The sequence below is a fragment of the Scyliorhinus canicula genome, chromosome 9, assembly GCF_902713615.1.
Source record: "Scyliorhinus canicula chromosome 9, sScyCan1.1, whole genome shotgun sequence".
Lineage (NCBI taxonomy): Eukaryota > Metazoa > Chordata > Chondrichthyes > Carcharhiniformes > Scyliorhinidae > Scyliorhinus > Scyliorhinus canicula.
In genome coordinates, this window is record NC_052154.1 from 42,319,596 (window position 1) to 42,343,468 (window position 23,873).

Consider the following 23,873-nt stretch of genomic DNA (forward strand, 5'->3'; position numbering starts at 1 on the left):
ATGATACCTTCTAAAGTGCACACTGTGATAGATGGAGAGATGGTAGTGTATTGGTAATGTCAATGGGCCAGTAATACATAGGGCCAGGTTAATGCTCTGCAAGTTCAGATCCCACCATGGCAGCTGGTGGAATTTAAATTCAATGATTTAATCTGGGAATTGAAAACTGCTCTCAGTAATGGTGAACAGGAAACTATCATTGATTGTTATAAAAACCTATCTGGTTCACTTAAGGGAATGAAATCTGCTGTCCTTATGTGGTCTTGCCTACATGTGACTCCAGATACACAGCATTGTGAATGACTCTCATCTGCCCTCTAAAATAGCCCAGCAAGCCACGCAGCTGAAGAGCAATTAGGGATGGGCACCAAATGCTCGCCTTGTTGACGGTGCCTGTACCAGCAAAATATTTTTTTTTAAGTATGCACAGGTCAAGTGACAGTTCTCCTTCATCAGGTGTCCGCTTTTCTTCTTGTCCTTTATCATCAGGATGCACTTGCCAGCCAAGCTTGACCATCTTAAAATAAAAATGCACAAAGGGAGGATTAAAATAAGGAAAGAAGGTGAGGTGGAAAATAAGATGTGCATGGTTACACTGTCTGCATCTTGTACTTCATATCAGATTGTGGGATGAGGCTGAAGTAGGATTTGAGAAGGCACATAACAGAGCAACATACTGTCATCTTGATATTTCCTGCAATGGTCTTAATAACTGCAATGCTAACAATTCACAGCACTGTCTCCTCCAAGGGACTGAGGACATGCATCCCTGCCTATCCCCACCTGGATCTTTGCTGCTCCTTCTGTAATGTGCCACCTTGTCCTGCGAGAAAGGCTAAATGAAGATACTGTAATGTAGCTGGACGATGCGCCTGTCAAAGCTGAATAGCTGGAAGTACGTAAAAGCTGCAAGACATGGGTCTGAAGCTTGAGATGGTACGTGTATCAAGCAGAGTTTATAAATGCTGGGTATGTGTACTGACTGCTTGAGATTGTTGATAGAGATTTGGTGCATTAAGCAAATCTGAGGTTGCTGGTGTAGTGAATAAGAATTGTCATTTGAAGATATACTGATCTTGACCACTCTTTGACAGCATTGGCCTTTGTCTGGCACAGTAGCCACGCCCTTGGCGTCAGATTCCTTGAAGTGACCTCTGCCTGCTCACATTCCCATCAAATTGTGTCTCTAGAAGGCCTCCTAGCATCCTCTTTTGATGAGCTCCCTCCTTCTATCCACCTCCATCACTAAGGCCTCCAGTACTATCAGACAACCTGGGAGCCCTCTCTCTTTCTGCTCGATTTCAAAACTTTCTTCCTGCTCATAAAGTCATTTGCAACCCGTGCTACAGCCAAAATGTACTTCAGTTAAGACGTGCAGGCTGGCTTTAATTCCTGCTGGCCTTGCATGAACCTGCAACCTGTCAGCGGCACTAGAATACACACCCTATCCTGGAGGCAGGCAGCATGAAATTTGCCTGCTGCCCGCGTCACCTCAGTTGGTTATGGCAATGGTTGATCACCATCCCTTCACACACAAACAGACTTGTCCAATTTTTAGCCTCAGGCTTCTTTGTGAACTTGATGTCAAACATGTCCAGCCAAGACAGAACAGCAATCAATAGAGACAATAAGATGTTGCGATACATAGGCAAAACAGTAGAATACAAATCAGGGGAGGGAGTGATGAAACTTTATAATGCTTGTGTCAGATTGCACCTTGAATGCCGCCAGTTCTGGCTGACAAGATGCAGGACAGATTTACAGACACCATGAGACTGACGTAGAGTGTCAGGGGTCTGAGATATTCATAAGGAATGAAGGCCTTTCAGCTTTTCAGATGTGAAAGGAGATGGAAAAGAAATTAAAGAGCGGATGGACACTCTGGGTGGTGCTGTGGGGAGAGGCTTAGTTTGGTTAGCGAATTAGATGAGGAAAGGAGCAGAGGCTGCGCCGTTGGTCTTTATCTTGGTGAGAGAAATCCATGCACATCCTATGCATGTTGATGGAGATGAGGGTATGGGGAAAGAGGGGAAGAGTCCAAGAAGATTGGTGGGAGAGACAAGGTTGTATTTGTTCTCCCGTTTGATATTAGAGTAGCTCGCAGATTTGGCTGAGGATGATGAAGCTCTGTAGAGCTTAGTGTGATTGAGTCAAGTCTGACGATGGCCTAAGCCAGTTGTTCACCAAGTATCCTCAAGGCTGCGCTCTTTAGGTCTGATGGGGCAAAAGGTGAGGCCATACCAGGGCAAATTACTAAGATGGGAGATGGTGAAGCTTTAGCTGAAGAAAAGAGCATGAAAATGACTGGCTGAGCAAATAAACAACAGCAAACGAGTCAAATGCGAAACAGTTGGGAGTTTAAAATTTAAGATTAGAAGATATTTTTAACCCACAGAGTCGAGACTATATGGAATGCACCTGATTAAAGCAGTTAATTCAATGTAATATTTTAGAAAGAGTTGGGAAAATATCTGACTGGGAACGAAACTGAGGGCTATAAGGAATAAGTACAGATAAGCAGATCGAATTCTGTGTGGAAAATTATTGTTCCTGAGCTACCGGGACCTTCGAAATATTATGCCAAGGACAACAGCTGGTCATGGATAAATAACGCAAGTTCAAATAGATATTCTGAAGCTTTTTTTGATTTCCCTTCGGGAGGACAGAGATAAACATTATAGAACCTTTCCTCAGGAGATGAAATAGCTTGGGGAGAGTCCATGACAGTTAATTGTTCAAAATGTCATTCTTCGAGTTTTAACACACAGGGATCCAATGTGCCCATGTGAAATAAATGTAGAACACTTTTCTTCGACTGGACAAAAGCAGAAATGCTTTTTAACTGAAATCAAATTTGGTTGCTGTTGCTGAATAATGTTTCTTTTTTTTTAGCAAGAATGGGACTAGTAAGACAAGAGTCACAGCACAATAAAAGGAACTTGAACAGCATAATTAACTGAGAGACGGGGAATAAAATGTTAACTCGTTGCCTTATCACAGACTTGCTTTACCATGAACTTGTGTTAGATTTTAGTAAGCATTTTCATTCATGGCTTCAGACAAATTGCAATCAGTATGGCTTCAACTAAAGCTCCCTTTTTACAGAGAGATTTTTAATATCTATCATCTTTAGTGAAAAATGGAGACACAGGTTGAGTCATAACGTTGTAAACCCATTATTGCTCGGGGAACTTCTATGTAGATGGAAGGAAATAGATACTAATTGATATCCCAGACTAAACTGTTGAGTTTAGACAGACAATCAGAATAGATTTTGGATTTTATTCGCTTTTATTATAGATTGCTGAAGTGCATATAATATTTCAGAACAATTAGTTTTTATCTATTTTTTAAAGTAATCGAGAGTGCCTCCAAACGTGATTAAGGTCTGTTTTTAATAAACAATTTCTTTAAATATTTCTACATGGCTTTTCAGGAAGTGCTTTCTAATCCTGTCGTAATTAAAGCATGAGTTTATTAAGGTATGGTTTCATTCTGCCAACAGCTTGAAAAAACAAAGTTGTAAACTAAAAAAATACACTTGGTTAAATAGATTTTGTTGTATTGCATTGGAGGCTCTTTGACATAGAACAAACAGTGCAGAAGAAGGCCATTCAGCCCATCGAGTCTGCACCGACTCACTTAAGCCCTCATTTCCACTCTATCCGCTTAGCCCAGTAACCCATCCTAACCTTTTTGGTCACTAAGGGCAATTCATCATGGCCAATCCACCTAACCTTCACGTCTTTGGACCGTGGGAGGAAACCGGAGCGCCCGGAGGAAACTTACACAGACACGGGGAAAATGTGCGTGGCGCTAACAATTATACTCAAAGACGGGAGACAAGTACAATAGAGGCTTTATTGCTGTGCGATGCTATTCCTCCATCTGCAACTGTAGACTAGGGTCTGAGTGACTCACATGCATATTTATACACAAGCTCCCTGTGGGCTGAGCTAGCCGGCAGGGGCTTACCGGAGGAACCTGTATTACAGGTACAGACATACATCCCCCTACTACAAGTACACATCACTACAGTGGTTATATCACCACAATGTGCAAACTCCACACAGACAGTGACCCAGCGGGGAATCGAACCTGGGACCTTGGCGCTGTGAAGCCACAGGGCTATCCACTTGTGCTACCGTGCTGCCTACTTCAGGTATGAATTGTGTATCTTGCATCAAGGTGGGGCATGTTATACAGATTCTGCCCTTGTCTGCTTTCCTTTCCCCGCAATCCCGTGAATCAAGCAAAATTGTTTAATGTACAATTTATACTCTGTATAAACTAACTTTTACTTTAAAAAGGTATGTTTCATCGCACTGAAATCTCAGGGTCCAGTGCACAATTGCTCAGGTTGGTAGTAATCAAACTGCAACCACTAGAATGGTTCCATTGCCATCACACCAGTCAGAAACAATGACAGGACCATTATTCAGACTTGCAGTAAACAAAGGGCAATCCATCTCCGCCTATGAGCGGATGTGTTTGGATGTTTACACTGTCAGGATTTGCATGCTGCACAAAGCAAGAATAAATGTGAGTGGCAGAGGTGCAAGGTTCTGCTCCACAACAAGCTCGCACTCTCACAACAGGCAAATCTGCAGTGTTTACATGGTTGCAGGGCCAAACTGCCTGTCAACAGGCATAGGTTGCTCAGTCCTCTATACTGAAGCTTATTCGCAGCTTTTTAAACAATTCCAGTCTTTCTTCTTAGAAAATGTAAAGTGATCTGCCCAACATTTTTTTTTATATGTTTAGAGTCCCCAATTTTTTCCAATTAAGTGGCAATTTAGCGTGGCCAATCCACCTAGCCTGCCTGCACATCTTTGGGTTGTGGGGGCAAAACCCACGCAAACACAGGGAGAACGTACAAACTCCACACAGGCAGTGACCCAGAGCTGGGATTGAACCTGGGACCTCGGCGCCGTGAGGCAGCAGGGCAACGCCACTGCACCACCGTGCTGCCCTGCCCAACATTTTTAACAGAGTGAATGAAGAACAGATGTAAAATCATGGAGTTTTGGGTGCTGGAGTAGTAGAGGGTTTTAACTTGGAATGACAGTAATGAAGAACGTGGGTCCACCCTGCAGAGATGTAGCTGCATCATCAGTCTTTGATAGAAACATTATTAGTGACCTTGAAGCAAAGAACACTCCCAACTAGAATAGGGAAGAGGACATCAAGAATCAGCCCAGAGTGAATCAATGTTGATCTGTCGGGAGATGATCTGTGTACAATGATTTGGACACCCAATGTACAATCTAGGAACAATCTCTTCTCCCGTAAATGATACATAAACATTTGCTACAAAATTTGATGAAGCCCAAAGTCGCAGTGTGCGATGAAGCTGCATTCATTCCAGTCCAAGCAGCAACCATCTTGCTAACTCCTTTTTACCATGATTGCAGCTTTCAGTTCCTCAATAGCCACACTGCAGAATGGTCACCTGCCTGAGCAGACGGTGCAAAGTGGTCAGAGGCTAGCCCCACCTAAGAGTTGGCTTGCTCCACTTAAAGCCTGTATCCATCTCTTAATGGTGAGGTGCATTTTGGCTGCAGCATGTGCTTGGACTGATTCAAGGGGGAAGAACAGGGCAACGAGGTGGAGAGCATGCTCCAGGATTCTCTGACAAAGGCAGTGGACAGGAGAGAGAGGTGCTATAGCCACATGATCCTTCCAGAAAGACACTGCAAATGCATTGAGAGCACATGTGGGGAGGCAGTAGCATAGTGGTATTTTCGCTAGACTAGTAATCCAGAGACCTAGAGTCACTCGTTGGGGACCTGGGTTCAAATCTCACTATGGCATTTGGTGAAATCTATAAGAAAATCTGGAATTCAAAGTCTGAAAATGACCATGGAACCATTTTCCTAAAAACCCCATCTGGTTCACTAATGTCATTTTGGGAAGGAAATCCTTTGTCCATACCTGGTCTGGCCTACATGTTACTCCAGAGCCACAGCAATGTGGTTGTCTCTTAAATGCCCTCAGGACAGTAAATGCTGGCCCAGCTAGCAATGTCCCCATCCCATGATCGAATAAAGATGATAGCCGTCATAGTCAGTGCAACCCGAAGGACCTGGATACAATGCTGCAATAAGGTCAGTGAAAATATCTTCAAATGCCATATTCTTACAGTCAAACTAGTAACGTCACACACTATTCAATTCACCTGGTTTACTCATCTTCTAGCAATATCACAGCCATAGGTTCACCCTATAGGGCACACTATCAGATACTCAACCATAATAGGCACTTCACCCAAACACATTGCACCACACTCACAGAAACACTTCCCCTCTCTCTTTCCCTGGTAGTGGCGCACAACCACAGGTGGAAGTACCAAACCGGCAGAGGACGGGTACAGCTGCATGTCCTTACCCTGATGGAGGAAACGGTGCTCGCCATAATGGAAATGACCATGGCTGAGGTCATGGCAGTCGTGGGGTCGAAAGGTCCGAAAATGATCAAATCCTTCTTCTCATATCTAATTTTCCCCTCATCCCACAGTCTCTTGTGTTCTATGTGAACAGGATCCAAGCCAATTGGTGGAGTTGAAACCAAGACACTGAGTTTTTCTTCACCAGGAGAGTTTATTGACTTTGTTTAGTCTCATACCTCGCCTCCAACCCCTAGTGTTTCAATTGTCCCCTTTTCATATGATCGAAGTGGTTACTTTTTTCAGAATGCCCTTTGAACACGATTCCCCACAAAATGTTTCACAGGGAAAATCCCATAACTATTGCTTCAACTGGAGCCATTGGTTCTACAGCTAACTACCCTTTTCAGATTTTCTTCACTTCCCAGGCCAATAGCTAAACTTTGTTATTATTTCCCACCAAGAACACGATAAATCCTACTATGCAAGAATATCCAGCTGGAAGACTGGCATGTGAAGCATCGCTACAAATGATTAACCTTATATTTTCTGGATCACTCAGGGGTAGTAACTTGATTCCACATTTGTCTGAATTGAATGTATTTAATATTTTACTTTCTCTCAGAACTGCCTGAACTGTACCATGTTTCATCATCGCGCTTGGTTGCAAGATGCCCAAACCAACGTCAGGCCTAAACTAAGTAGACAAACAATTCAACTGTCCAATGAAACATCCTACTTGGTCTGTCACTTCCTTGCCTGCAGGATCTTCTTTCTAAGAGGGTGTGCCCTATTTATTGGGATGTGATTGATATTTTCTAAATAAGACTGTTGATTCAAGATCAGTCTTGACTTATTCTGCTTAATGTCTGACCTTGTATATTTAAACGCCCATGAAGCCTGACTTCCAATCTGAAACTCCTTCTTTATTTTATCTATTGAACATTGGGCCCATTGGCCTACTTCTGCTCCTTTGTCTTATGGTCCTGTTGTTCAAATTCTGCAGAGCCTCCCCCACAGAAATTGATTAACATGCACCATAGAGATGCCTGCTAGTTTCTTCTTATGATACCAATAGACCATTACTGGGTCTGCTTTTAGCTGAAGACAACCCATTTTCAGCAAGACAGATGCAACTGAGAAATACCACACCCTTGATGCTTCATTCAACCCATAAACACACTTGTTCAATTTCCACTGTTTCCCTTCTATATCGCCAGCTTCTGTAGGTGATTTTCAAAACACTTCCCTTTGAAATTTATTCCCCTGCAAAAATGAAGCTTTTATATTAATTGATTTACATTCCCAAGAATGTGTTGCTAAAAAAACGAAGACAATCTTCAAGCTCACATATCCTGCAGAGGCATGACCATGCTGACATCTCGACTACCAAGTATCTCTTTGGAAACTTGATCTACTAGTCTGGCTTTAGCTATATACGTGGTGCCAGAAAGTACCTTTTCTATGCAAGTCTTCCATGGGTAAGGCTGCCTTTACTCTGTTTGGTTTTTCAGTGTAGACACTAAATTCCTTCCAATTCTTTTTGTTTGACATCCTTTGTCAACGTATCTTCAAATTTGTCAATAGCGACCAAAACATCTTGAGCATAAGGACAGCTACTTCTACTGGCAGTCACAGCCTGTTCTATGGTCCTTATTCTTGTCAAACTATGACCTCGATTCCTCCTCTTATTTATTTCTGGACAATTGCTACACAAAATCTCCCTTATATGGTCATAGTCCCTTTCGAAAGTCTGTGATCTTTTCCAAGGGCGGTCTTTACTTCCCAGTCCAATTTCAGAACTCACACTGTATTTTCTGACTGTGGTAGCATGGGGCCTTTAAGGGGGTGATGCACTATCAAATACGCAAAGACGAGAGTAGGATGTAATCGAGGCTTTATTACACTGAGATGTGTGGCCTCCTACAGCAGCTGACAAAATGGCTGCTGTATGGGGAGCACACATATTTATACTCCGCCTACTCGTTGGAGCCAGCAGGCAGGGATCTACCCCCGTACTTGTAGTACAGGGGCCTTACTGTAAAGCACCTGTATCGACATCCTATATATATACAATATATACATCAATGGTGACTACCACATTCACCACCTGTTAAAAATGAGTCCGACGGGGGTGGTAGAGAACTATATACAGAAAATTGTGTTTTAAAAGTACAGATAATATTACAAATTCAGGCGGTCTGGTGCCTTGATCTGTTGTCGAGAGCGCTGTAATGCTCGTGGCGACTCCGGCGGCGGCTTGGTCTTCGATGACTCTGGGAGCGTGTCGAAATCCTCTTCATCACCGGGTGTGGGCAAGGGGAGGACGGATTGTCCCGGAGCGGGGGCTGCAGTGGGGAGCGCCGGGGGAAGGGAGGGTGGTGCCGGGTCGGAGGGGGTGGTGTGTGGGGAACTAGCTGGTCCCTGAGGGAGATTGTGTCTTGGCGGCCGTCGGGGTACGCTACGTAAGTGTACTGTGGGTTGGCATGAAGTAGCTCTCAACCAATGGGTCCGCCTTGTGGAGTCGAACGTGTCTACGTAGGAGAACGGGTCTTGGAGCTGACAGCCATGTCAAGAGCGAAACCCCAGAGGTGGACTTCCTGGGGAAGGCAAAGAGACGTTCATGGGGGATTTCATTAGTCACGGTGCATAGGAGCGACCGAATGGAGTGATGTGCGTCGGGGAGGACCTCCTGCCAGCGGGAGTCCCGGAGATTTCTGGATCATCGGGCCAGTTGGACGGCCCTCCAGACCGTCCCATTCTCCCACTCCACCTGCCCGTTTCCCCTGGAGTTGCAGTTGGTCGTCCTGCACAAGGCAATGCCCCTGTTGAGCAGTAATTGACGCAGCTCATCGCGCATGAATGAGGATCCCAGGTCGCTGTGGACGTAGGCGGGGAAACCGAACAGAACGAAGATGGTGTTGAGGGCTTTGATGACGGTGGCAGACGTCATAGAACATAGAACATAGAACAGTACAGCACAGAACAGGCCCTTCGGCTCTCAATGTTGTGCCGAGCAATGATCACCCTATTCAAATCCACGTATCCACCCTATACCTGTATACCCTATACCCGTAACCCAACAACCCCCCCCCCCCCAACCTTACTTTTTACACTACGGGCAATTTAGCATGGCCAATCCACCTAACCCGCACATCTTTGGACTGTGGGAGGAAACCGGAGCACCCGGAGGAAACCCTTGCACACACGGGGAGGACGTGCAGACTCCGCACAGACAGTGACCCAGCCGGGAATCGAACCTGGGACCCTGGAGCTGTGAAGCATTTATTCTAACCACCATGCTACCGTACATGCCCTCATGTCGGGGCATGGGATGGCAAAGGGGAATCGGGAGTATTCATCGACCACACTGAGGAAGTACGTGTTGCGGTCGGTGGAGGAGAGGGGCCCTTTGAAGTCCACGCTGAGGTGTTCAAAGGGGCGGGAGGCCTTCACTAGGCGCGCACGGTCTGCCTGGTAGAAGTGCGGTTTACACTCCACGCAGACCTGGCAGTCTCTGGTGATCGCCCTGACTTCCTCGATGGAGTAGGGCAGGTTGCAGGCCTTGATGAAATGGTAGAACCGGGTGACCCCGGGTGATAGAGGTTGTCATGCAGGGTCCGGAGTCGGTCCACTTGTGCGCTGGCACATGTACCTCGGGATAGGGCATCGGGGGGCTCGTTGAGCTTACCGGGCGATACAAAATCTCGTAGTTGTAGGTGAAAAGCTTGATCCTCCACCTCAGATTTTATCATTTTTGATCTTGGCCTGCTATGTGTTATTAAACATGAAGGTAACCGACCGTTGGTCAGTGAGGAGAGTGAATCTCCTGCCGGCCAGGTAATACCTCCAATGCCGCACAGCTTCAACGATGGCTTGGGCCTCTTTTTTGACGGAGGAGTGCCGAATTTCAGAGGTATGGAGGGTGCGGGAAAAGAATGCCACGGGTCTGCCTGCCTGGTTGAGGGTGTTGGCCAGAGTGACGTCTGATGCATCGCTCTCCACTTGGAATGGTAACGTCTCGTCGACTGCGTGCATCGCGGCCTTGGCGATGTCGGCCTGGATACGATTGAAGGCCTGGTGAGCCTCGGCCGCCAGAGGAAAAACAGTGGATTGGAGAGTGGGTGGGCCTTGTCCGCATAGTTTGGGACCCACTGAGCATAATACGAAAGAACCCCAGGCACCGTTTGAGGGCCTTGGGGCAGTGGGGGAGGGGGAGTTCCATGAGGAGGCACATGCGATCGGGATCGGGCCCTAGAACTCAAATTCTGGACCACATAGCCGAGGATGGCTAAGCGGGCCGTGCTGAACACGCACTTCTCCTTGTTATACGTGAGGTTGAGGAGAGTGGCGGTGTGGAGAAATTTGGCAAGGTTGGCGTCATGGTCCTGCTGGTCGTGGCCGCAGGTGGTGACATTGTCCAGGTACGGGAAGTGGCCCGCAGTCCGTACCGGTCAACCATTCGGCCCTACTCCCATTAGAAGACCGAGACCCCGTTGGTGACGCCGAAGGGAACCCTAAGAAAGTGGTAAAGGCAGCTGTCTGCTTCGAATGCAGTGAATGGGCGGTCCGCCTTGCAGATGGGGAGCTGGTGGTAGGCAGATTTCAGGTCCACTGTCGAGAAGACCCGGTACTACCACTTGGGCTCTCCAGGAGCTGTTGCTGACTTCGATGATGCCTTCCCGAAGCAGCCGCTGGACTTCAGACCTGATGAAGGTCATGTCCTGGATGCTGTACTGCCTGCTCCTGGTGGCGATGGGTTTGCAATCCGGGTTTAGGTTTGCAAAAAGGGAAGGTGGGTCGACCTTAAGTGTCACGAGGTCGCACACGGTAAGGGGTGGTAGGGGCCCGCCGAATTTCAGGGTTAGGCTCTGGAGGTTGCACTGGAAGTCCAGGCCGAGTAGCAAGGCAGCGCAGAGGTTGGGGAGGACGTAGAGGCGGAAGCCGCTGAACACCACGTCCTGGACGGTGAGGGTGGCGGTGCAGTACCCCCGGATCGCCACGGAGTGGGATTCGGAGGCCAGGGAGATTTTCTGGTTAGCGGGGTGTTATACGAGGGAGCAGCACCTTATCGTATCATGATGGATGAAGATTTCAGTGCTCCCGGAGTCCAGCAGGCAGGAGATCTCATGTCCATTGACTTTCACTTTAGTTGAAGCAGTCGCGAGGTAGTGTGGTCGAGACTGGTCAATCATGACCGAGGCGAGGCAAGGCTGGTCGGCGGCGGTTGCAGGCGATGAGCGGCCGGATGAGGTGGCCGACGGGCAGGGGTCCTGAGTTGGGTAAGATGGCGGCGCCCACATGCTGCATGTGTTGTGGGGGAGGCAAGATGGCGGTGCCCACGGGCCGCACATGTTGCAAGTCGAGCAAGATGGCAGCGTCCACTGGCCGCACGTGGTCTGAGGAGGGGAAGATGGCGGCACCCACTGGCTGCACGTGGGGGGTGCCAGGACAATAGCGGCGATTGAGCGGGCCTGGAACACTGCAGCGAAATGTCCCTTCTTGCCACAGGCCTTGCAGAGGGCACTCCGGGCAGCGCCATCGGGGGTGTTTTGACTGCCCACAGAAGTAACATTTGGGCCCCCCGGGGTTGGTTGGCTGCTGCGCGGCACAGGCGTGGGGTTGGCTGAGGGCGGTCGCTGATGGGGTCCACGATGGGGCGGCCGTCTGCGGAGTCCACGATGCACACGGGGGTGGGCTGCGCAGTCGGGGGCATAGGCCTGAATGTTGCGTGATGCGACCGTAAGTGAGAGCGCTAGTGTTTGGTCGCCGCGAGGTCGAGCGTGGTCCCCTCTAAGAGGCGCTGGCAGATGTAGTCAGACCCCATGCCCGTAACAAATGCGTCTCTCATTAGCAAATTCGAGTGTTCCATGGCTGAAACGGCGTGACAGTCGCAGTCTCTAACTAGGGCGAGCAGGGCGTGCCAGAAATCTTCCACCGACTCACCGGGAAGTTGGCACCGTGTGGAGAGGAGGTGTCTGGCGTAGATTTTGTTAGTCTGCTGAGCGTAGTTTTCCTTCAGTAGTGCCATGGCCTCTGCGTAGGTCGGCGCGTCCTGGATGAGGGGAAAGATGTTGGAGCTCAGCCGCGTGTAATGGATCTGGAGCTTCTGTGCTTCTGGGATTGGGTCTGGCGCAGACCCGATGTACACTTCAAAGCAGGCTAGCCAATGTTCAAAGTCCTTTTTGGTGTTGTCTGCTTGAGGATGCAGCTGCAGGCCATCCGGCTTGATGCGGAGGTCCATCTCTGAAAACTCAGTGTAATAAATTGATGCGCTATCCATTACGCAAAGACGAGAGTAGGATGTAATCAAGGCTTTATTACATTGAGTTGTGTGGCCTCCTACAGCAGCTGACAAAATGGGGAGCACAGATATTTGTACTCCGCCTACTGGGTGGTGCCAGCAGGCAGGGATCTACCCCCGTACCTGTAGTACAGGGGCCTTACCGTAAAGCACTTATATCAACATCGTACATATACAATATATACATCAGTGGTCACTACCACAGGGGGCAATCTCCACTGACCACATGACGTGCAAATCACGGCCTCTGGGGCATTGCGCGGGGCTCTGGGAGCAGGATGCCGGGCTGTGTAGACCAGGGAACTGAAGAGAAAAGGTCTGTGTATAGTCTTCTGTGCCTGATATCTATCTGCTTTTGTCTTATATCAATAAACCCATGTTGTTTACTACTGGAAGCCTCCAGTGTATGTCTCGAGCCACCACATTGATCTCCCACATCTCTACCTCATTTTGCCAATCTTACCTTCTTTTCTCATCTTGCACATTCAGTCAATGTCAGTACTTGCTGGTGGCATTTTCCTTCTCCCCCTATAATGGTGGCATCCTGCCATTCACTGACCCCTACTGACATATTACTATCATGCCAATTTTGGGTAGTTGCCCTTATCCTGCATTTCAGAAGCACTTTATTCCGTCAGCCCTTTATCTGCCATACTCTGCTCCTTAAAATTGTCCAACATATGTTTATGTGAAGTGCCTGATGCCTCTTCACTTTCTGTTAATTCTGTAAATTATTGTCAATTAGTCTTAAGGAATCCACCCCAACAGTTTAATTGCTATTATGTAAAATTATTGTTTTTGCATCGCTGCCTATAACTTCACCCAGGTCTTTCTACCATTTTGTAACATACCATGTATCCTGGGTTAAATGTATTTATGATGTCCACCGGTGGTGCCTTTAGGCTCACTGAATTGTATCTGAAACCTCAGCCTTTAAATGCCCTGCTCCCTACATACAGGGCATTAAAGTGCATGGAAAAATGGAAACTAATCGTAGTCCCTTCCAAGGCTGGGGGTGGGGTGATCTCAAATCACCGAAGGTATTTTTGGATTTCTCCCATAAACTATTTGATAGCGAATGTAGCCCTCAACCACCTGAAGCGAATTTTGCACACCCAGACCAGGGCAAATATCAGTTTGCAGCTTGGTTGTTCAGATAAGAATTTGTGAATCACCTCATCAATTGCAGCTTGATTTATTTCACAAATTTCATCACTAAAGGGACTTTCCACTGTTGTGTTAACTACTACAATGTTCGTATTTTCACATATACTTTTAAATTCATCGTTGGAAAATTCCTCCCCATTGTCAGTTAGTGTAAAAGTACTTCCTGCTGATTCTCTTATTTCCCCTTTCTTTATTTTTGACATTATTATTTTTGATCCATGGATGTTCAATCGACATGTATCGTTAAGTCAAGCAGTGGAGAGAACACGGAATTCAAAAAGTTAATTTGACTTATTATTGCCACATGTATTAGTACACAGTGAAAAGTATTGTTTCTTACATGCCATACAGATAACGCATACTGTACATGGGGAAGGTAGAAGAGATTACAGAATATAATGTTACAGTCATAACTAGGATGTAGAGAAAAGATCAACTTAATACGAGGTAGGTCCATTCAAAAGTCTGATGGCAGCAGGGAAGATGCTGTTCTTGAGTCGGTTGGTACGTGACCTCAAGCTTTTGTATCTTTTTCCTAATGGAAGAAGATGGATGAGAGAATGTCCGGGGTGTGTGGGGTCCTTAATTATGCTGGTTTCCTTTCTGAGGCAGTTGCAACATTGTATATTGTGTGGCTAGAATTGGACAGCAAAACTCAGACTCTGTGGCACTTGAGAGATGGGGTGGGATTTGGTTCAATTGTTTGGCTGGTGGCCAATGAATTGGCGAAAACATCGTATTCTGCCCGGTAACAGGTAGTGATTATATCCTGCCTGATTAGGATGATTTCCAAAGACCGAAATCAAAAGCAGAGTTGAGACCTGGACACACAGAAACAAGGACCTGCTCCCTTTCTTCTCTCTCTCTCTCCCTCTCTAGAGGCCTAAATTAATCTACAGTGAAAACCTCTAACTTCATAGACACACAGAGACAAGGACCTGCTCCCTTTCTTCTCTCGCTCTCCCTCTGGAGACCTAAACTAATCTACAGTGAAAACCTCTAACTGAAAGAAAGGTTTGAAGAGGAGAAAGGTGCTAGAAACAAAGACTCTTATCTTTTGACTTTCATCCGTATTATATTCACCCCTCGCCTCTCCTCTTTGTTTGTCCTATATATGTGTGTGTAGAGGGTGGGGGCAAGTAAAGTGGGGAGATTAGAAATGAGATATTAGTTCACCAGTTGCACTTGCTGCACTTCTTGCCTTTTATCCTTCACCCCCCCCCCCCCCCCCCCCCCACCCTCCCCACTCCTCATCTCCACCTCACCAAACTCTTGTGTCTTTCTCCTTGCAGAAACCAAAGAAGGGGACTGGTGAAGTTCAATTGGCTGGAAAGATGGTTTGTGATTCAGAAGTTATTCATAAAGGCTCTGCCTTCTCAACCTTGTCCCTCGCCTGAGGTGTGGCGATCCTCAGGTTAAATCGCCACCAGTCAATTCCCCCCCTCAAAGGTCATCTGGGACTATGGCAACTTTTATTTTGCCAGAGAATTGCAACCTGACCTGGCAGTAATGCAGGTGCAAGATGTGGAAGAGGAAGAAGAGACTGATGATGAAGAAATATTATAACTTGCTCTTACATTTGCAACCACCAGCTCAAATGCAGACACAACACATACTTTGGAGCACAGCTAAAGGGTGGGAACTTCACATTTTGAATTACAGGCCACATATGACCTGCAACTAGAGCAGGGGGACAAATACTGGTTGGCACACAAAACTGGCTTAATCGTCATTTTAAAGTCACTACAGATTATATGACTTGATAACTGAGACAATCAGGATTGCCAAATCACTGATTGTCACACTCTCGATTACTCCATCTTTGATCAATTTTCCATGTTCCATTTAGACATTTGGTTTGCAAGCAAATGGAACAGTTCTTGCCTTTAAGCATTTAGGGGTGCTATCAGGTTACACCTTAAGTCGGACCTCAACTCCGGTCATCTCTTCTTAAGTATTTTCAAATATCTTCTTATACTTTTCTAAGAGTTTCTGTAATGTATTCTTTCCATCTGCCAATTGGTTCACAGCTTGTCAATTTAGTCTGACTTTGTTCAACCATGCTCTTCCAAAACGTGCTGGAAAATTTCCCTTTAGCATACATAATGGCAATTTTTCAGATTAATAATTCGCTTCAACTTTCACCGATATAGAACCCGTCACTGGAACCACCTCTTCCGTAGAAATTCTCAAGATTATATCAGATGGTTTTAAAGGTACATTCTTGAGCTTTTGTTGATATAAGTTGTCAGAGATAAGAGATACAGCGGCTCCGGTGTCTACTTGCATTTTAATTTAATTCCCATTTAGTTTGGTTCGACCCAAAATCTCGGCAAATCGCCTTGCATCGATAATACACTGAGTTTTAGTTCTTTGATCTCAGTAGGCATTGTGTCTCCATGGGAGTTTTCATTGGCTTTTGTCATTCTGTGGACTCTTTTAGTGGCTTTGGATGCGTACATGCGTTTACCCATCTTCAAGGTTTAAGGATGTTGTCTGGCAAACCATGCCTTCGTTATGTGACCTTTCATTTTTTTAAAATTTAGAGTACCCAATTATGTTTTTTTCTAATTAAGGGGCAATTTAGCATGGCCAATCCACCTACCCTCATATCTTTGGGTTGTGGGTGTGAAACCCACGCAAACACGTGGAGAATGTGCAAACTCCACACAGACAGTGACCCAGGGCCGGGATTCAAACCCGGGTCCTCAGCTCCGTAGGCAGCAATGCTATTATGCAACCTTTCTGGCCACAATAATGACATTTGTTTTCTCGACACCAACAATCCTGGTCAGAATGTACCTATGGCACGCTTGCATGCTGAGAAATCTTCATTTTTTGGAGCTAATTCCAATTTGGGAAGCTTATTCTGTAAATTCTGTAGATACTGCTTTTTCAACAGTAAGTTTGAGTGTTAGAGATATTCTATGTGTCTACGAAGAGATATGTGTACAGTCAATGGCACTGTGCATCACGGAGGTCACATGCTCATTCCACCTACTTTTTTTGGAATGAGAGATTATAATATATTCCCCTCTCTTTGCATCCAGAGCATCAGTCGCCTTCCTTATACAACAGTGAACAGCATAATGCAAAATGTTGGAGATGTGCCAAGCTCAAGCCTAATAGGAGAGAACATAAAGAAGTTCAAAGTCCTGGTCACCTGCAGGGCAGGGTCCAGACTATTAAAATGAATGCCCTTCAGAGGTTTTTATTTATTTCTCAATGTCTCCCCATTTTTCTCCCTAAGTCCTTTTTTGTTAGGGTTAACATGTTGGTGTCCTCCTTTATTTGGGGGGCAAGACCCCAAAGACCAGTACAACATTTCTCCAGAGACATAGACAGTTAGGGAGTTTAGCGTTATCAATTTGTTATTCTGCGGAGTCTGCACGTCCTCCCCGTGTGTGCGTGGGTTTTCTCCAGGTGCTCCGGTTTCCTCCCATAGTCCAAAGATGTGCGGGTTAGGTGGATTGGCCATGTTAAATTGCCCGTAGTGTCCTAAAAAGTAAGGTTGGGGGGTTGGGTTACGGGTATAGGGTAGATATGTGGGTTTGAGTAGGGTGATCATTGCTCGGTACAACATCGAGGGCCGAAGGGCCTGTTCTGTGCTGTACTGTTCTATGTTCTATGTTCTATTATTGGGCTGCTAACATTGAGAAGGTGGTGGGGTGGGTTAGCGATCCGATTTCCATATGGGGACAGGTGGAAGTGATCTGCAGCACCCGATTCGCCGGTGCTGGAAATGGGGGTGAAGACGGATATTCTTGTCTTTGCCTCGTTATAAATATTGAGGTTGAAAGTGGCACTACTAAATTAAAGCACTGCTATATGCTGACTTGCAACAAGGCCTGCCAACTCTGCAAATTTCTAGCGCATAGTCCTGGAGCCCAGGCTAAGAATCTACCCAGAATGTCATCGGGTGTGACCCACGCCAGAAGTGTGCATAGAACATGGGTGCCATTTTGGACCAGAAGTGGCCATTCTAGGTTGAATATACGGGTGCTTTGCCACCACGTTTTGCTGCCAGTGAATTCATTCTCAAGTTTGGTTCCATGTACAAAGGTACAGCAATCGATTGGGGGTTAGAAAACTGTAACATTTTCATTCTTAGTATTATGTACTAAAACAAAAAAGTGGTGACACGAAACGAGACAAGGTTTATTTCATCATTTGCAGTCTTTACTCCTCGAGCTGGCAGTAGCACATTAAAACGACCAATTGAAGAAGCCCCGGTGACAGGTAGAAGTTCTGCAATCTCTGAACTGCTGTTGATCACTGTTTCGAAACAATGTCACAGAACGTCGCACATGCACTTTTTTCCTTGGACCACAACACATTGGCTAATTACAGCTGGTGACTGGATAGACGCCTAGTTCAATTTGTATTTTTTTTTATCATTTAGTTCAACCTGAATAACTAGAAAACAATGAACTATTCTGCAGGTAACCAAGGTTAAACCCGATCCAGAGCAAACAAAACAATATTTCCAGTTGCAGCCATTAAAGATTTGGGAAAAGGAACTATGCTGTCAAATTATAAATCAAGAGACTTCTGGAAGTGGCATGTCGGAGAAGATCACAAATAAGATAGCTTTTGCTAGAGTCCTTTTAGCCCGGTTCACGGGGGAAGTTGGTTGACAACTGTGCCTCATCTAATAGTATTTTGTAAAAAGATGTTGAGAGCCGTGAAAATGAATGTTGGAAAGAAGTGGAACGAGTGGTAGCTCTTCAGCGGAGATGGAGAAGGTGCAAAGCTCTTTGGGAGCAAAGGTGATGGAGGCTACCTTGTCGGGTGAGGCTGCACCTATCACGGTAGGCAAGCTGACGGAGGTAATGGCATTCGCGTTCGAGAGACAATTTGGCAAGCACTTTGAGAGGCAAGGAAGAGAGATGATGGAGACCCTCAAAAAGCCTGCTGAGGATGCGTTGGGTTCGATAAGAGAGAGATTGGTAAGGACCCTGGAGGCAGTGAAGGAGCATGGAGAGGTGCTGAAGGAGGTGGAGAAGACCTTGTGGCAACAGAGTGACCGGGGTAGGGGGGTAACATATGAGTACAGGGGGTGAAGACCAGTCATCTCTTGGCTTGCCAGTTGAGGCAGCAGGCAGCCTCCCGAGAGATTATTCAGGTCAGAGACTCAGGTGGCAGGCTGATATTCGCTCCGGACAAAGTTAATGGAGCGTTTGCAGTCTGGAGAACTGTTGGGAAAATTCAGGCTCTCGCAACCTGACCTATTCAGATATTTACAAGATTGCAACTCCGCAAAACAGATTTTCCCAACATTCCCCGTGGTGCCACCTACCTCTCCTATGCCTTGAGAAAGTCAGATATACCATGAGGGGAGCAATGGAGGGGTTTTACTGGAGATGACATCCGTTTATTGTTTACTTTCAAGAGTTGGTCACTGTTAGTTGTTATGGGGAGGTGGGGGGAGAAGGGAAGGGGAGGGGTTAGGTTGTGGGAGGGAGTAGGCTATATTTTGAGGAGTTTATGTTTGTACCCGTGTTTCATTCTGTTTTGTTATTTTGTATTATATTTTTAAAAATCTGAATTGAAATATGTTTTTAAAAATTGTTAATCAGAGAGGTTGATACTGAATACAATTCAATATCACTTCCAGTCTTGGACAACCCACTTTCCAATATGAGCTTCATTAGACCTCTACCCAAATGTAGCAGGAGCAGTTGACTGATTCAGATCACCAACCATCAATTCAACCATTGTTATTGAAGCCATCAATTCAACTACCGAGAATAAGGATTGGAAATATTTGGTGAAAAACTTGAAATCTGTAAAGTATAATTTTGTAGCAGCACAGCGGCGCAGTGGTATAGCTCTGTTGCCTCATGGCGCTGAGGTCCCAGGTTCGATCCCGGATCTGGGTCACTGTCCGTGTGGAGTCTCCCCGTGTCTCCCCATCGTTCAAGTGAATGATGGAAGTTAATAATGATGGAATTTCCAGAGTTTTCCGAAAAACTCAAAACACATGCCTAAACAACCTCCACGCCTCCACAACCCAAAGTGTGCAGGGTAGGTGGATTGGCCATGCTAAATTGCCCCTTAATTGGAAAAAGTTGATTGGGTACTCTAAATGTATGAAGAAAAAGTATAATTTTGTCTGTACTCCTCAAAAGTGCTTCACTCATGCTCCCAGTAAAATGTACATAAATCCAAAATAACAGAGTTCACTTGAAAGGCAATGTGAAGGATTCCAATCTGTGCATCTGAGGTATTTTAGTTTTAGCTGTCTGTGCCGTTGCTCCTTGCTTTCCCATCAACTCCTTGGACATTGATCAAGGTAGAATTTTCGCACAAGTGGGACTTTGGATTTGACCTGCCTGAATTTTGATGGAGGTTATATCTGGATTAATCTAAAAATGTAACCTTTCTAGTGCATCCTACTTCCTTGGGTGTGATGATGTAATTCAGAGAGCTGCTACCACCCCACAGAAGACAAAATGGTACAGATAATACATTGAGAAGAACTCAACTTTGATTTAAACTGTGATGTGATTTAGGGACTGTCACATAATACGAGGTGTCAGGCGTGTTCAGCCAAAAATGTCTTTTCTGAAAACTCTGTTTACTGCCAATATTGACCACTAGAGTGAGCTTGTGTTGGAACGTCACCTATTGCAATGACTTTGTTGGCAAGATGATAGGGAGGAATGGCTTTTGTCACTGTGAGTAGAGAAATTCTAATTATGTTGTTACTGAATACATTTACTATATTGCTACATCCAGCAACCAGAGCAATTCTTTTCTCCCACATCACAATTTAAAATTAGGTTAGGAATACTGGGATACTGAAACTGGTAAAATGTATTCTGCAAAACACTTTAGCTAAGACAAACTTTCTTCAAAAATGCTTGTTATATTTCAGAACATCATACATGCCCTGTCATAAAATGTTAAATGAATACCATTTTGTGATGTGTACATGCCCATTACATTCAATATGGTAGCTTAGGTGCCCAAATATTAGCCTGAAAAATATTTACCTGTTGCTTTTATACACCATGTCGGTACATTGTTATTTTTATATGGTAGCGGTCTGCTTGATTATTTTCTGTGGAAGCTTGTTCTGTGAATTATGCAATGAAAATAATTATCTTGGTTTAAGCACACCAAAGATTAAGGTGTTCTTATTATTAATTTTCCAACTGCTGGTTTGTAAATTGTTCAAGTGAATGATGGAAGTTAATAATGATGGAATTTCCAGAGTTTTCCGAAAAACTCAAAACACATGCCTAAAAGTAGGTAGGTGGTGGGTTTGGCTATTTACACTCTTCCGAAAATACAAGACTTGTGGCAGGGTGAGATTGTTTTAGTTAGCAGAGCGAACTAGACTTACACTTGTTATATTTTTTTGAAATTCCAACAAGCTTTCTGTCTTCTGTCACAAGTTGGAAGCTTTATTATGTTTTCCACACCGGTCTAGAATCGGGGAGTATTTCTACTTTATAAATGGTGAGAAAATAACAATACACAACAGCAACATTAAAAATGTTACCATTCTGCTTTTATAGTGTCCTGTAAGCAAATCTTTATGGAGGAGGAAGCCTGGACGTTCCTATTCAATATGCAGATATAAAAAAAATCCATCTTAAAGTTTCTATTTCTGAACAGGAGACAGTGATGACCTTTGACCATCTATTGGTCTCTGATCATTTCACCACACATTGCTTGCGTTTTCAGCATGCAATTATATTTTGACACTTTCAATTGTTTTGGAAAAATGCCAGCATGTTTCTGATCACTGTGTATAACAATGTGATAGGGCACACTGTTCAGTGAATTCTAGTGAAATATTCAGCAAATTTGAATCATGGAATAAATGAGACAATGTAAAAAAAAAGAGAAACGTACCTGCTCGATAAAATTATATCAAAACCTTTCATATATCCCAGAATTTGTTAGATTTTCTGTGATGGTGGATGGTTGGCAGCAGAGCAGGCTGCTGTAATTGAGCTAGGAGACAGCTGGGAAAGAGCATTGCAATCGGGGTGTGTTTTGCAATGCTAATGGCCTTGGGATTTGTCTGCAGCCATATAGTACAAAAATGTTTTTACAGGTTGTACTTTCTCCAAACCAACTTTTAACTTGTTTTACGTTAGCAGCTGAAGTAACTGGGACTGAATGTGACTGGGGCAAAGAGGGCAATCAGTGCTGGACATCTTGCAACACTGACAACGACATAGATGGGCACAAATGTGATGTAACATGAGATGAGCCATTCAAACCTCCCATCTCCCCTTGATATCACTAAGTAATGGCAGAGAATCCTGGGAATAACTTTTAAATGCTTACACTGACCACAGTCTGGTGTAAAGCCACTTACGGAGACATGAATCCTAGTGGTGTGTTTTATATTGGTTTTACATTACTTTGGCAAGAACGACACCAAACTGAACCCAGATCTATGATATAAATAAGGTAGGCTAAAGTCCTTTCTGTCGCTTGTCCTGCGATCTGTGCAACCTCTATCTTTAACATTCATTGAACTTACATTGTCCTGAGAGTAACTCATTTGAGTTTGTAGACACACCATCAGTAATTGTGAAACAAAATTCCAAAAATCCAGCATTAAGCATTTTGAATAAAGGACATTAAGAGAGATATTTGAATAAAAGCAAGTCGCAACTGCATCATCTTTTCTACTCTGCAGTGGAAAGAGTTCAAAATGAGATGTCTTCAAATAATTCAGATCCAGTTACCATTAATGGAGTATAAGATTTATGCAGCAGGATTAAACCTGTGGTGTATTTTAGGAAAATAGCTGTGTATTTTTCCGGTCCTGATGTCAGAATGTGCACTAGAATAAACCTGTAATTTTTGTCTACTGATGTCATTCATCCATCTTTTTAATTATAAGTACTGTCATTGTCTGCTCACCTGTGTAGTCTGCTCAGCCTGTATATTCTGCTTATTATGACAAACTATTCATACGCTGCTTCTCAGTAAAACCATCACATTTCACCAGAATAAGCCAGCCAAAAGGCTGCAAATGCACTGCGCTACACCCCCAGCCACCCAGGATTATTCAATATCTAACTATGTTCATGTCATTAATTGCTATTACCCTCAAACACCACACAGCCTTTTCTTTCCCCCAAGAATTTTTCATTTCATGTGTTAAATTTTCAGCGATGTTGATAAATTTTTGGATTTTTCCAAAAATGAGCAATGACCTTTTGAATATACAGTAAAGATCATTTACATATGTAGTTTACAACAGTTTAACACATCAGATGTTTGGAAATCTTGGCTGGTGTGATAAAAGAACTGGAAATATACCAGACTACTCAGATTTTAAATGATTAACAACAAACACAACAACACTTGAGGAATTAACACAAGATAAGATTTTGCTAGTTTTTCCTTCTACTAAGTTTATTTTTTAATTTCTACCGCAGTCCTGGGTGAAAAGATAATTTAATGGGGCTATAAGTGGCCCATCGTTTACTAAAGGTAAGGCTATATATAATCCAGGAAATCAAGGCTTATAAACTATAGCAGGGTCATGATTCAGAAGTGGATAGATTCTTAACTAAGCAGAGAAGCCTGTGTGTTCTGGGTCCCAGTGGAGTACAATCGATTAATCCCTCCTTATGACAAACATTAAGTGCAGCCAGTTGCGTTTACTCATGTTTTTTGCATCGTATTTTTCCGTGGGAGCTGTGAAGAGTGTGGCTGCTTCAGATACTTCTCCTCACCATGTCCTCTCCTATCTGCAGGATATTGACAGGTCTGACAAGGCTTTGATTATCCAGTCAGCAGGAGTCTGAGACTTGTCACTTGCCGGGTGTGAGAAACCGGCTTTCGGCTGATGAAACAATTGAAAGGAGATGGGGTTGAACATGGGGACTGGGGGAGGTCATCGGGGACCTGACAATAAAGCATCTTCCCAAAGGACAGGCTGGGATACTACCAGCCTGGCCCAGTCTCCACTACCTACCTGATTAGAGGCAGGCAGCAGGGAAATAGATTTGGCAGTGCAAATCACAGATACTTACCTCA